This window comes from Camelus bactrianus, chromosome 7 (genome assembly GCF_048773025.1).
Source record: "Camelus bactrianus isolate YW-2024 breed Bactrian camel chromosome 7, ASM4877302v1, whole genome shotgun sequence".
Taxonomy (NCBI): domain Eukaryota; kingdom Metazoa; phylum Chordata; class Mammalia; order Artiodactyla; family Camelidae; genus Camelus; species Camelus bactrianus.
Window position 1 is genome coordinate 79,971,687 of NC_133545.1, and position 15,846 is coordinate 79,987,532.

Genomic DNA, 15,846 nt, shown 5'->3' on the forward strand with positions numbered 1-15,846 from the left:
GAGGGTTGGGGGGAAGATGAGGGGGCCTGGAATCAGCATTTTAACAAGCACCTTAGGTAAGTCCTCTGCACCCTGAAGTTTGACAGCCTTTGCAGGATACAGTCAATAATTATGAATGCTGAATGAGTATTTCTAATGAAAAGGAAAGCTTACCCTTTCCCCCAACAAAGGTCTTCAACTCACAAGGGCAACAGCAAGGAGAAAAGACACAGGGGGGAATAAACACCTGCACTTAAGCCAGTAGTTAGCAAGTGTCCCCTGCAAAGTAACCTGTCTGCTCTCAGGAAAAAGCAAATCCAGGCTCTGTTCCTCTAAGGTTAGTGTAACCATATACTGAACAGGCAAGACTCGTACAATTTGATTTTGATCCCACTGGCACTTTAAATTTTTTGATTTAGGATGGTTCTTCCCCTGCTCCCAAATGACAACTCAAGGAGGTCCCACAGCTCCTGTGGGCTCTTCTAGTGATACAGACACCACTCCACTTCAATAAAGAAACATACAGACGGAGGTAATGGTCAAAACTCCAGCTTGATTTGAAGTTTCGGCCCGCCTCATCTTCCATATCCTCTCTCTCAACCCAAAGGAGAGCAGAAAGCCTACATTTGGGAAACGGAGTCGACCAGTTCTCCCTCTTTGTTCCTCGCCTTGAGTTCTGGCTCCTTCTCCTCTGTCTTGAGTTTCTGACCCCTTCAGAGGTGAGGAAAATGGGCACAGTCTGACTGGCACTCAGCCAGCTGGCCTCATGCTCACTGGACTGGGGGATACTAACAGTTGACTGTTTCTGAGAGTGATTTTGTGGTTTTTTGGAAACCTGCCAATCCTGGCCTCTCAAATATAGACCCCTTGGTGTGAGTGGTGCCCTGTCTCTACAGAGGTATGCTGAGATCCATTTGCTCCTCCACGGGGCTCTGTCAGGCAGGATCTAGGATGGTCCACGCCAGCGCTCTCTCGTGCATGTGGCCCTCACCTGGCCTTGCCCCTGGGAAATCCTCACTCAACCCTGAAGTGCCAGCCACTAGGGCCACCATCTCTCGTTCGCTTCCTTTTTGAGTCAGCTAACCAGCCTGCCTCTCTCTTTTTGCATATTCCAAGCAAAAGCCTGACACAAGTCTGACGTGTCCCCCAATTCAGGGACATAAGCTTTCTGTGTCACTCCATGGAAGCCCTTCTTTCTTGACATCAGATTAAGGGGAAAAGAGCCCCTACCCCCTGGAGGGAGTGGGACTCACGGCGCACCAATAGCTCTTTCCAAAAATGCTATTTAAAATCATATGCCTTTATAACATAGATGAAGAGTTAAGAGGTGTCCACTTAATTCTCAGACAACCTCTTTAAAAATCTGCACCTTGGTCCAGCAACGCACTGCAATGCCTGCCACCTGCCACCATTGGATCGCCTTGAGCCCCCATTACAGAATGAGATGGCACTAGAATATTTAAACATGACTTTAAGTGAAGCTCGGAGAGTAACTGAGCTCTCTCAGAATGTCTCCCTGTGGGAGAGAGAGCCGTTAAGTCTTCCTAACTGGGACATCATTGCACAGCTGAGAATTATCAAGACCTTACCTGAGACAACAAAAACCATCAAAGAGCCAGAGTTCCCTCAAACGCCTGTGGCCCACCTTTGAACTTCCACATCTCTGTCTAAGGACTTACCTCTCTCCATCAACAGACACCATCCAGGGCTGTGTATTTCAGAGAAAACCAGTTGCCCTTCCCTCAATCTGTACCCTGACCCCCCAGCAGAAGTTCTTAGCCTTGAAGAGGTATCTATGGATGGGCTTCAGAGGGGTCTGAAATCCCCTGAAAAGTTATGCTAAATTTACAAATAGAAGCATGTCTCTCGGAAAAGGGTAGATATTTTTATCAGAATCTGAATGAGGTTCATGATCAAGCGAGGCATATCTCAGCCTTCAAGTCTCAACATGATCTCAACGAAGACAACACTGCACGGCTAACAAGTGTAAAAGAGGCTTACGTACCATAACCAGGTATTTCTTTGGCACCAGTGATGTGCTAAGTGGGAGCAGAAGCGGCTGCACCGAAAGATGTGCTGGGTTTTGAGAGAAGTACAAGGTTGTGATAGAGAAGGATAGGGGGGAAAGGCCATCTCAGGAAGTGGGACAAGCATGCGCCAAGGCAGGAACACAAAAAGCCAAGCGTGTGTGGGAAATGACACGCAGGCGGTCCGAGGGGAGTGGAGGTGACACGTGGGAGAATGGCGGAGCCCACGCCAGGAAGTGGGATTGGGACTAGATTGTGAATGGCTTTAACGTAAAGGGTAAGGACTTCTTTTGCAGACATAGGGAAATGGTGGAAATCACTCCTTAAGAAGAAATGTTAACATACTGCACTGTATCATGATTGGGCGTTTGCGTGTCTGTTTTCCCAGGTGGAACATGAATGGACTTTGGGAAAACAGAATCAGAGTCTAGTTTATGTTCATACTTCCTGCACATCCCCTAGCACGTGGTAGGGGCTTCTCAGAGGAAGGAGGGAAGGTGGAGAGAAAGAAAGGAGGAGGACACAGAGGGAGCAGGAGGAGAGGCAGGTGGGAGGAGTGGGAGGGGTGCTTTAAAAATAGGCGTATTGGAAGAGAAAATAGGAGATGATTGCGTGGGTCCAGGCAAGAGGCAATGAGGGCGTTCACGAAGGGAGAGAGTAACATATTTACAAGGTGCTTTGTTGCCATAAAATTTTTTGGGATGTGTTAGGTAATTACCATTTTAAATATATTTTTATTGAAGTATGGTTAGTTTACAATGTTGTGTCAATTTCTGGTGCACAGCACAATACTTCAGTCACATAGGAATGTACATACATTCCTTCTCATATTCTTTTCCACCATAAGTTACTACAAGATATTGAATATGGTTCCCTGTGCTCTACAGTATGAACGTGTTGTTTGTCTATTTTATATATATGGTAGTTAGTATGTTGCCATAAAATTTGAATTCACATCTTCCTCTAAACAGCTTTTCTATAACCTGTTTAAGATTTGTCTTTAATGATTTCACTCACGGGAAGTAGAAAGGACCTGTAAGTGTTGTTTTACCAACAGCATTAGTGAATTTGTGCTCAACCATCCTACACTTCTGCCCAGTTTCCGTAATGAACGGAGCACACATTTGCTGACGGCGAGGCTTAGAGAGCAGCCATGGAACGAGGACGCAGTAACTGACCCGGGAGCCCCCACATCTCCACTGCGATGCTGCCAGCTCCCTTAGCAGGGCAGCGCTTGTTATGCCTGGCTGGCTTTCACATCCTGCTAGCCCGGACATACTAAGAACCTGACCTTCAGCTCAAACCCTCTTAATCCATATGCTTTGTGATGTTTCCTCCCCAGATCGGGTGGAATCTGGGTCAGCCTGGGTTGTGATGACATTTTTCACTCTTCTAAGATTATGATTTAATCTGTCCATCTCAGACCCACCTGAAGCTCTTTTCTGTTTTTCCAGATAACCTTTCAGGGCATTCTAAGCTTGTCATTTCCTCTTTGACCACATTTTATACACGTATTTCATGTTGGATTTCTACAGCACGCTTTCAGATCCTGAATCCTTAAATAGTAATTCACTTCCTTTAGGAACTTTCTAGCTCATAAACAAAATTATTCCACAGGATTTTAAAACATGATTCCAGATGTGTCAGGATGGCTACCTTTGCCCATGCAGTTATAAAGAAGAACGTAGGAATTTGCCGTATTTTTTTATATAAATGCATGACATTCTCCAGAGTTAACGGAAGATCCTCATATGCTCAGAAGTCACATAACTTGCATGTAGTCACCTAGAAACATGAGCAGTGGATCTTTTTACCCTCAAGAATTCTGCCGTTAAATCTCCTCTTTCGTGAGCCAAGCCAGAGCAAGCACATGACACAGTTAGGGTAAAAAGAATTAGATGAAATCAACACGTGGCAAATCAAATTACAATTCCCTGCAATTATTATTCCTCAATTATTGAGTGAACATCTACTATATGCAAATTGCTGAGAGGAGACAGGAAGATTAAGAGAAAAAAAAAAAAGAACTGACTAAAACATAGTTCCCTTCCGTAGGAAGCTATTTGGTAAAAGAGGCCACAGGTGCATTTTTTCACTGATGTACGGGGCACCCCACGAATGTCCCTTTATCAGGGTGCAAAGGACAGCAATTCATCCTGGCTGCTGTGGGCACCAGCCCTACCTCACAGGGCGGCTGCTACTCAGCTCCAGTTTCCCTATGGGAACAAGAGTCATGTGGCCAGACCTTCTGGATAATTTTTAAGAAAAATGGACAATGCATATTTTATGTAAACTCTTCCAATCTTATTAACCAATTCAAACTTTTGAAAAGCTCTGTTTCTCTTTTTTTTTTTTACTGAAGTATAGTCAATTTACAATGTTGTACTAATTTCCAGTGGTTCAGTTATACATATACATATGTATATATATATATAAAATTCCTTTTCATATTCTTTTTCATTAGAGGTTACTACAAGATATTGAATATAGTTCCCTGTGCCATACAGTAGAAACTTGTTGTTTATTTATTTTGTATCTAGTAGTTAGTATCTGCAAATCCCAAACTCCCATTTTATCCTTCCCCCACTTTCCCCTCTGGTAACCCTGGTTTGTTTTCTGCTTTTGTGAGTCTGTTTCTGTTTTCTAAATAAGTCCACTTGTATCATTTTTTAGATTTCACATATAAATGATATCATATCGGTCTGACTTACTTCACTTAGTATTGTAATCTCTAGGTTCATCCATGTTGCTGCAAACGGTGTGATTTCATTCTTTCTTACGGCTGAGTAGTATTCCATTGTATATATCTACCACATTTGCTTTATTCAGTCATCTGTCAATGGACATTTAGGTTGCTTCATGTCTTTGCTATTGTAAATAGTGCTAAAAGCCCTCTTTCTGTGTGTGTGGGAGTGGGGCACCCCATCTTCATCTCTGTCCAGACATGTACCACCAGCTTCTACCTCTGAACTAGAAGTGAGTGTTCTCAGAGGGGGTTAGAATGAGTCTGGAAAGGTGGGCTGCAGCCAGAGTGCAGTCATTCTCCAATATGGGCTGAGCACTATCATTTCATTCTCTGATGAATGGAAACTATCATACAGTCTCCTTTTTACTTTTTAATTAGTGGTATCATGCCATCTATGTCTTAGAAAATTAACTCTGCTGGCAGAAGGGCACTTGCCACATGACTTGAGAACATTTGTTGAAATAATGAATGAGAGAAAGAGGGAGCAGGGAAAGTAAGAGTTTAAGAGGCCAATTAATAGGCTCTTTCTATGATCCAGACAAGGCATAATGAGGTTAAACTTAGGAAGATGAAAATGAGAAGAAAATAATATATACAGAAACTGCCTGAGAGGTAGAGTGATGCCTTTGTGGAGATCACAGATGATGTTCACCAAATTTTTCTGACTCTCCCCTTCTCTGGGACTTGAGAGTATGCCACTTGCATTTTGGGGGTGCTCTGTAACTAGTGTTGGCCGGTGAGTTGTGAGAGAGAGTGATGGGGTTACTTCTGAGCCAGTGCATTTAATTCCCAGCCTAAAAAGCTCTCTGTCCTTCTCATACCATCCTGTTCAAGATAGTGACTGGGTACCTAAGTGACTACTCAGCTAAGACACCCTGCCAACTTGTGATGGCGTGAAAAGAAGTAAACTTTGTTGGGTTAAGCCAATGAGATTTGGGGGCTGCTTGTTACCACAATATAACATATCTATTCTGACTGCTACATTTTTGTTTGCCTGTTTTGTCCATACTACATTAATGAAGTAAAAAGAATGCCACTTTCCTTCCCATAGCAAGATCAACCAGCCTGGCAGAAATCCGTGAGAGATCTGTAAAAGCATTTGTACCCACATGGGTGATATGACCACATTACCTTCTACCCCGTTTGATATTCCAGCATCTCTTGCTTTTTAAGAAGTTTCCCAGGATCCTTCTTTTGATGACTCTTTCCTTCCAGTAGGGTTAGCATGAGTGTAATGAATTATTTCACTAAAACTATTTGTTGTCTTCTTGTTTCACTTATTACAGATGAAAGTCTAAAATAAACTCTGTGAATTGCATGGCTAATTTGCACATCAATACAAAAATAACCCAATGACTCATATAATATATTAATTATCCTGCTAAAGAATTCTACTGTAGAGCTGGACAGAGGAAATAAGAATGAGAATAGCAGTAATATTTCTGATGTAATAGGAGGAACTTTTAAATGGTAAACATTTTGCCACACAATTAAAGTCAATTGTTACAGGTTCCTTGTGTAACCACTCTAGAGCAGAGTTGCACATCTGGCAAGGGTATATTTTCTATTTCTGTGTCTCGAAATATAAAAATAGACGTAGCTTAAGGGGAGTTTTGCCATTTATTGTGCAGGCCAAGCAAAGCTGGAATACGTATGGTCCTAGAATCATGTCTGAGTTTAGATTTCTTCATCTGTAAAGTGAGGGGAGTTGTCCGCTATCTCCTCTTCCCGAAAAATAAGCAAAACCAATAAGGTAAGATCGATATGGCTTTTTGGCAACCCAGAAGTTGTAGAAGGAACAAAATTGAATCCCCTGTTTATGGAGTTTAAAGTTCAGCCTAGGTAAGGAAGCTGTGTGATGATCTGGGGGAAATTTAAAAAATAGAACATAGTCAGATGCTTAGAAAGAAACCTCTTGCTGTCCAGCCTCGCATCCACAGCCTCCTAAAGGACCCAACCACCGCATCTTTGTCACTTAACTTTTTTTAATTCGAACTGACAGATCACTGGAGAATAACTGTAGGGAATAATCCCCACACTGGCAGAGGGGATGGATTAAATCAACCATGAAAATAAGCACTGGGCCATGTGTCTATAGCCTAAAAGAAATTTGAGTGAACACAGTGCTGTGTTTAAACCAGGCACAGGGTCCATTGAACGGCCTGTAACATTTTCTCCTGCAAATGTCCATCGGAAGGGAAAGGCAAACGCTGATGCTTTGAAAGCCAGGGTACATCTTGCTTTCTCCACTAAGTTTGCAAAATTATGTTATTATTTCCTTAGCCTGGGAAGATAAAATGAGCACATATCTCCCTTTCTCCTACATCCACATCTTCATTTTCGTGAATAAGGCTTCACTTCTACTCATTTTAAAATATCGCTCGAAAAACCACGCTCAGTAAATGTTAGCTGTAGTTTTAAACCTTCTAACCTCCAGTTAGAAGGTATGGATTGGCCTTCAAGAAGAGGTCACCAAGAATGTAAATAACTGTTTTTCACATTTAAGAAGAGAAAAAAGGGGGGAATCGAGTATTATGCGAGCACTTCTTTGAGTTACTTCCTATTTCATCCAAATGCATTTTCCGTCATGAAACGAATACGGTCTTAAGAAGGGAGGGTGGCCTAGTCAGTGATGTACAATTCATCTCAGACCTCTAAAAAACAAACAAACATCCCTTGATTGTTTTTGGAGAGCAGGCAGAGGAGGGGAACTGGCACCCAGGGAGAATCTCACGTTTCAGCCGTATTCTTCACCAAGCCTCTGCCAAGCTCCTTGAGAGAAGGAAGCCAGTTATTATGAGAGGGTTGGGATGCTCTGATGAATACATTTGATCTCATCCGTTGAGCAAATGGGATTTCAAATCAAGAGCGAATGTTTCCGTATCCAGTCAATGATGCCCTGCAGGTTATGGGGGAAAAAAAAACAATCAAGCAAAATCAAGAAACATGGGGGATTTAGTCAAAAGGCACTTTCAGACCCTACAAGTTCTAATCTGATATTATCTCCTGAAGACGACTTGAAAAATCTGATTACATTAGGCAGGAAGATTATATAAATCTTTTTTTTTTTCTGAAGAAAAATCTCAATTTAAAAGTTTCATATTTGATGGAGCTGCATTTTCCTCCTCTGCCCATGCTAGACGCTCATTTGAGGAGAGGATGTCCAAGCCAGGTTCCTCAGAGCTAAAAACCATCACAATGATGCTTCTCCAGTGCTTGGGGAGAGTTCAGCTGGGCCCCAGGTTGTCCTAGCCAGTCATAGAAAGTTCCAGCTCTGTGGGTTTCCCATCTTTCAACCTTTCAAGAACATTTTTTGTATTTCTTTCTCCTTTCCTACTCGATTATCTGAAAGACTTTGCCTTCAAGAAAACTGCATTTTTTTAATAGAGGTACTGGGGATTGAACCCAGGACCTCGTGCATGCTAAGCACGCGCTCTGCCTCTGAGCTCCACCCACCCCTACCCACCCCCCTGGAAATGGCATTCTTTAAGAAATTCGTATGTACATGCCCTCTTAACACCTGTTTACATTTTTAATCAACCAAGGATGTTTATTATACTCAAATATTTCTCTTTAGCATGAATTAACCAGTTTCACAACCCTGGATAAGCTTGGTTATGGATTAATCCACACAGCAGTAATAGGGGAGAAGAATTTCATTAAGCTTATTTTACACTGAAAATAGCTCCTTGCTTCCTCCAAAGACCCTGATATATCACATATATATCATGTATATATTATTATATGTGTGTATATGCATTTTTATATGTGCATTGTGCATATATGCACGTTGTATGTATGTAAATTATATGTATATACTTAATATGTACATATACATTGGGTATATATATCACATATATACATTGGGTGTATGTATACATTGCATATATGTACATTATCCATATACCTGCATTGTATATGCATACACTGTATATGTGTACATTATTCATTGTGTGTATGTATATATACATCATATATATATACAATGTATGTACATATATGTATACACATTGTGTGTGTGTGTGTGTATTTCCTTCGTGCATAAAATGGTCATGTCTGTCTACGCCTTCAGGTTACTCCTGAACGAAGATCCCTTGCCATATTAGTTCCACACACACGTGTAAGTTTGAGTCAAAAAAAAAAAAAAAAGCAAGATGATGGGGTTTCGAGGTCAAATGAGTCTGGTCAGTGCTAGATGAAAACGGTTTATCAGTTTCGTTGAGTACTGAAATTCTAAGTCATTAAGATTTTAATGCTCACTGTGGATTTCCAGAAATAGGATACAACATGCTGTGTCTCACTTCCCTTTCGTGGGATATATCTGGTGACAAGCATCCAATGGAATGATCTCTGGGAGCATTTCTCAGACTCTCAGGAACAAACGTTTATTGTGGACTTTTCAAAAGAAGTTTTATGCCACAGTTGCTGTCATCAGCAAAGCCCAATGTGAACTGAGTCCCATTTAAGGTCTAGAGAGCAGTGTAAGGACCTCAAGAAATTCAATCTAAATAGTGTCCTGGAATGGATCTGACTATCACCATAGCTCAGCTAGACTCTCCACCCCCGGGATTACTCCCCCAAGGCCATCCTAGCTGCAGACCTTATAGGTTTATTGCATATTTCTAAATACTTTCCACTTACCTCTGACTCTTGATTTCCTAGCCTTATGTATCATCTGTTCATTTCTGCTATGGTGCATCTGGGTTTCGCTCACTTACCCCGCCTCCTACTTTCTCCCCCTCCCTCCTCCTAATAGAAATGTGGAGTTATTTTTAGTTAACTTTGTAACATTAACTAGCATATTTAAATCCCCATTTGTTCTGTCAGCTCTTGACTCCTCGCTCAGTGCTCTGGTCCTCACTTCCCCTCCTCCTTCCCACCACCATGGCTGGGCAGGCGTAGCTCCCGCTGGGATGAACCACCCCACCACTTCTCGCCTTCGCTTTACAGTGGGAAGTTGCTCTCCACTTCCCATCCTCCCTACTGAATGGGGCATCTACAAGCTAACATTATGTCTCAGACCTAAGATACTCAGTATCTTGTAATAACCTTTAATGAAAAAGGAATATGAAAACACATATATGTATGTATATGCATGACCGGGACATTGTGCTGCACACCAGAAACTGACACATTGTAACTGACTATACTTCAATTTAAAAAAAAAAAGAGTGCTCCCCAGAACAAAGCCAGTGATGGGTGGTGAATTGCTCTACCATCTGAAAGAAGGTGCTAATGAACACCAGAATATTCCCAAGTGTCTGTTTTCTCTTCTCTCCAACCAGTGATTTCATTTCGATATTTTTTTCTGCTAATGGAAGAACAAATTCATTTTTTGAAAAGAAATATTCTCAAAGTTATGGAGATGGATAAACAAGCCACTCAGGTTGAAGGCCAAGGGAAGAGCCTTCCCCTCTCTGATGGGCTGCTAGGCGCCCCCAGGCCAGTGGCTCCTGATCCCATGGGCAGGATGCTTTCGAACGCAGACTGTGTCCTAGTCTCGGAATCCACTTGTCTAACAAGCTCCCCAGGTGATTCTGGTCCATCATTTGAGATAGAGTTGGTCAAAACATCTGACCTAAGAAAGAGGCTTGTGTGGTTCAGGCGATACTTGGAAATTTGTGGGAATGTTTTCTTTAGAAGAATTTCTCTCTCTGTTTTCCCCTGACATCTGAAGAGATACTTAGGTCTCTGCCTTAAATGGAAAAGAAGCAAATGACAGATGAAAGATACATTTAGCAATATTTCTGGAGCTGATAATGGACCACATGTGAGATGGTTATACATTGTAATCTTTGAGACAGCACTGGCTTTGCTTGTTTGGGCATGGTTGCCAAAAATAAAGGCAAATTTTCCAGAAAGTTTTCACCTTCTGCCCTTTTTCAAAATCCCAAGTCCCCAACATGCTGTTTCTATCTACTTTGCAAAACTTCCCTCCCCCAGTGCAGGCTGAGGGTGCCCTTAATGAGGGCACTGGGGAGGGGTCCTGACCTACATCCTTGCTTCAGGTACTTTAGATGGTATTACTTGGGGGTTTGGGAGGAGGGAAGATGTCCAATTTATCAACTCAAATTCCTCTGGTTGGGTTGTTCTAGATTCCATTTTTTTTCCTTCTTCTGGGGATTTTAGTGGGCGAAAAAAGGCAACAATAAATACAGAGTTAGGGAGGGAAAGGTTACGTACATCAGGGACTTTGGGTTTCCTTTTCAGTGACCCATGAGCCCACTGATTTGTAAGACAGGGGCTGATCTGGGAGTCACTGTCCCCAGTTAACGGACAGATCCATTTGGAGAACTCTCCGCTACCACCTGACAATACTCAAGAGATAACACATCACAGAGTTCTATGGACAATGTAAGCTCATGTTAACTCTCCTTAAAATGCCACCAGCTGAGCACAGACAGTGTTGCTGCCGTCTAATGTCTAAGTGCAGAGCGAACATTCTCTCACCATCGAGGCAAACCTGTGACACAAATAAAGTATGCTGTGGTCCTTCCCCACCTCCCATCCCCGCTCAAACCTCTCCCCTCCTTTCCCGCTGCCCCGTGTCCCTGTTCTTATAATAACTCATGGCGCCCACTCAAAGTAGCATCTTTATCCTCAAAATGCACATTTACATTTCATATCAGCAGCCTTTAAAAAATGTGTTGCCTGCAGGAGGACAGAGGTACAACCGTACACACTTTCCCAGGAGCAGAATGATTCATCACTGAGCAGACACCTTCAAATCAGCCTCTGTCGCTGGGAAGCTGTGTCACATCCTCTCAAGAGCAAGGTCATGGAGGGCAGCCCTCTGTGAGGTAAACAGGTTGCCCCATCTGTACAAGTGATTCTGTTAAGAGGCTTTGGCCAAGGTGGGTGGGTATAGCTCAGTGGTAGAGTGCATGCTTAGCATGCATGAGGTCCTGGGTTCAATTCCCAGTATCTCCACCAAAAGCAAAACAAAACAAAACAAAAAAAGACGTTTCGGGAGTGACAGACCAGAGACTGAGCATCCAGAGTGCTCATTAGCTGTGTAAACTTGGGAAGCTCGCTGACCCTTTCTGAGCCCCAGATCTGCACGTATGCCATGGCAATGGTAACATCTATCCATGCGGTTGTCCTGAAACATTAATATCATCATTTTAAAGGAAAGTGCTTTCTATGAAGCACAGTCTTATCTTGAACCCCAACTGCCATCACGGCCTCCCACCTGCAAACAGAGTCCAGCTTCCAAGTCTTCGGAAGGATTTCTAGAGGGGTGTCTCGTGGGTGCTCAGGACTAAGTCCACAGTCCACTTGGACAGCAACCCATTGCTCTCACTGCCGGACCTGTGCCTCCCCCTCTCCCGTGGACACAGCATTTTCCTGCCTGGATCCCGGGCCCCGGCCATCTCTCTCCCTCTGCTCCGCCAGGCACAGCCCTAGCCCTGGGAACTACATAGCCACGCAGAGTCGGGAAGGATTACTCTCTCCCCTCATGGCGACCCAAGGCAGTGTGGCTTGGTCTCCAGTGTGCGAATATGGAGGAAGAGCTGTTATTTATTATCATTACTAATTATTATTATAAAATGCACATAGCATAAAATTTGTCACTTTAACCATTTTCAAGTGTACAGTTCAGTGGCATTCAGTACATTCACAATGTTGTCCAACCATCACCACTATCTAGTTCTAGAACTTTTCCATCACCCCCACCCAGGAACGCCATACCCACTACCCCTCCCTCCCCTCCGCCCCTGGCAACCACTGATCTGTTCTCTGTCTCTGTCGATTCGCCTGTTTCTGCACATTCCATAGAAACGGAACTGTGCAGTATGTGGTCTTTGGCATCTGGCTTCTTGCAATTAGCATCATACTTCCAAGATTGCCCTTTGTGGTCTTGCTCAGTGGTCCTCCCCGTGCCAGGCCCAGACTTGCCCCAGAGGACTGGGCTAAGTAGGGATTTGAACAGCCGTTCCCATCATGCTCTTGGCAGGATTCCTGGTCACTTTCAATGATAAACCCTGGCCGCTGCCTTCCTCCTAAGCGCGGGACTGTCCCCTCTGTACATCCATTCTGATGAGGTGACTCAGGTCCCAGACACGCCCCCAGCTTGTGCTCTTCCCCAGCAGACTCTCAAACCCAAGCCACCACTTTGCCAACCAGGCCCACATCTGCCTGAATCTGGAAAGTCCCAGAAAATGCTAATGCCCATCCCCCAAGTAGAGTGATTATAATAGTCTGATGTATTTCGTGTGAACAAAGGTGAGCATGTTTCTAAGACTCACACTTCCTTTCGTGTTTGAGCCCCATTTGGCATTCTGTGACTCCCTGGGTGTTTCAGTGCCTCACTGAGTACAAGACACGTTTGTATTTCTCCAGAATCGTCCATGGACTTGCTCTCCATGTGCGGGTATATAGGGTGTATTTCCTTTCCATTTCCCTGTCTTGGAAGCAATTTTATGTAAATCCCATCCAATATAGTTCTGATACTTCTTTGCTGTGACTCTGTTTATATGGGTGGTTTCCTGAGAACACCTTTAACAAAGAACCCAAAGAAGAAAAATTTTTTTCCTAATTTACTGTTGATACAGAGAAACTGAACCAATGGAGAAATGCAAGCTTCTTGACTCTTCCTTTGTCATATTAAATAATTTATTCAGCGAGTTCCAACCCACTGGTTTTGCACTACTGCTCTCTTCTCTCTAGGAAATTCAAAGTTTGACAGAATTTTGTTGTGTTTCTTTTTCAAAATTGTAAGTTTTTAACATTTCAAACATTCTAATGTAAATTCTGGGCATCTCTTTTAAGTTCTTTCATACCTACTTTATTGCAGTTAAGTTTTACATGGAACACTGGTCCATGGAGTATGGAGTAACCAGACATAGAGGAAATAATCATAAAAGGAAATAAATACAAAGGAAGAAAGTAAAATCTTTAATCTTCTATGCACAGGATCAAAGTGTTAGCCCCAACAATCATCATTTTATCTGTAAACGTTCTCTGTCATTTAATTATGTCCTTGGACCCTCCTAACTTGTGCCCATATCTCAGTATTCTCTATACAAAGAGCCATTTAGAGGCTCCATATTTTTGCAGTTCTTTACTTTTATTTTCATATTATTGTGTGGGTGCCTTTGGTATTTTTTAGACCAGAGTTACATTCTTGTACAACCCCCTCCTGCTTTTCACTGCATCCAGTACCTGCCTGAAAATATTTTACTTGCCCATCATTTCTTGCTTGCAGATGTCAAATTAGTTCCTGCAACTCAAAGAGGTTTAGCGTAGGTTAATGCCTTTCCAGGCAAGATGCATTTAGGGGAAAGACACAGCCAAGCAATATGAACTCACCAACGGAAAGGAACAAAGACATATTTGGGGCCACGTCTCATTAGTAGGTTAGGGTCTGCTGCACCTACCCGTCTGCCAATATCTATCTGCCAATATGCCTAGTCTTATTTTCTGTTTTCAAATGCCGATTTTAGATAAATGCTTTTCTAACCAAAATGAAACAGTATGGTATTTAAGTCAACCATGACAATAAGCACTGACATAGGTGCCCCCCGCCCACCACCTGAAAGGAATCAGGACAGGCTTGATTTGAATCAGGCAGGAGGCCAGATGCAATCAGGTTCCCAAGTCCATAACTCCACCAAAAAGACAGATCAAGCCCCATTACCCGAGGACCCTCTGGATTGCAGGAGATTCTGGAAGGTCAGAATTGAGCTGGGCCCCCTTATCTTCAATAAAATGTGGTTTTGTACAACAGAATCAGGGAGGGGGGAAATGCCAAAACCAGATCATTTCTTTAAGTTCTAATAAATAGTATAATAACTGGGTATTTTTTAAAATATGGACTTTATTTCTTTAGAGAATTTTTAGGTTTGCAGCAAAATTGAGCAGAAAGTTCAGAGAGTTCCCATTGACCGGGTATTTTCCAGCCCTCTCTCACACACACTGTCTCTACCTGTAGAGGGTCCCAGAGCACTCTGGATTTACGTGCAAGGCAGGAAACACACTGGACTGAGTGTTTGAACAGACCAAGAGTAATTCACTGACTTAATCAGGACTTGCCATCCCAAATGGTCCAACATGGAAGCCGTTAGTGAGCCTGAGAGCACAGAACTGGTGTTCGGTGCCCCTGGGAAGTGTCAAACGATCATTTCACCAATACAGCTCTGCCTTGCTTTAGACAAACCTGATTATATGTTTAAAATCTGAGTTACACCAGATGTGAACTGGGAGTGATCCATCTTCCTATCACTTTCAAAGCCAGGCTCTCCACCTTCACTAGGTTCTAAAGCCATCAGAACTGCCCAGCGCCTCTTTTCTAGGCAGTCCATTCTCCACGTTGTCCTTCAGAAATATCACCTAAACCATGCTGTCATCTGAGTGTCTCTCCAGCCTGGAATGTCTTCTCTTCCTTCCTGCTGGGTAGACACCTCACTCTCTCGACTCTCTGTTCTGGTTCCACATCCTCCGTGAACATTGTCTTGGCCTCTGTAGACCACAGAGGAACCTCTGTCCTGATTCTCCTGGCTCTTTTGATCAGTTTCCACACTGTGGACCATTTAGGCAATTAACTGATATGTATCAAGCATCTACCATTAGCAGGACTCTGTAACAGGCACCCCAAGCCTGATTATTTCTAATGAGTTAATCTTATCTCTACAAATAGACTATAAACTCCTTAAAGGTAGGTCTACGCTCCTTGTTAAAACCTGCCTATTACGAGACACAGTACTAGAGCCTAGCCGGTGTTCAACGTATTTCACAAAATGACTCTTCGTTTTACAAAAATAATCACTGGTTGATTTCCTTACAAAGAAATTTCTTCACTCATGATTTAATGTACATGTATTTTTCAAGAACATTTTTTGTTGCATGAAGGCGGGTATATGATATATCACTGTACAGAACCATTAGAATTTTCTTTAGGAGCATTTTTTTAAAAATTGAGACTAGTATCATCTTGCAAACAGAACTTACTATCTTTGGAGACCTTGATCAGTTCTAGGCAGCGAAGGAGCAAGATAACATAGCAGCCAAAGCCTGTGGGTTCAACATTGACCTTTGTATTTATTTGCAGGCTTATTAGAAAGCGTTTAAACTGATATTCAGGCAAAGAAGGAA

At 42.7% G+C, this 15,846-nt stretch overlaps 1 protein-coding gene across 1 annotated transcript in view; it reads left to right on the forward strand.

The window, feature by feature from the left end:
* The window catches only part of POU6F2 (POU class 6 homeobox 2), a 326,831-nt gene that overhangs the window by 212,510 nt on the left and 98,475 nt on the right, over nucleotides 1-15,846 (forward strand).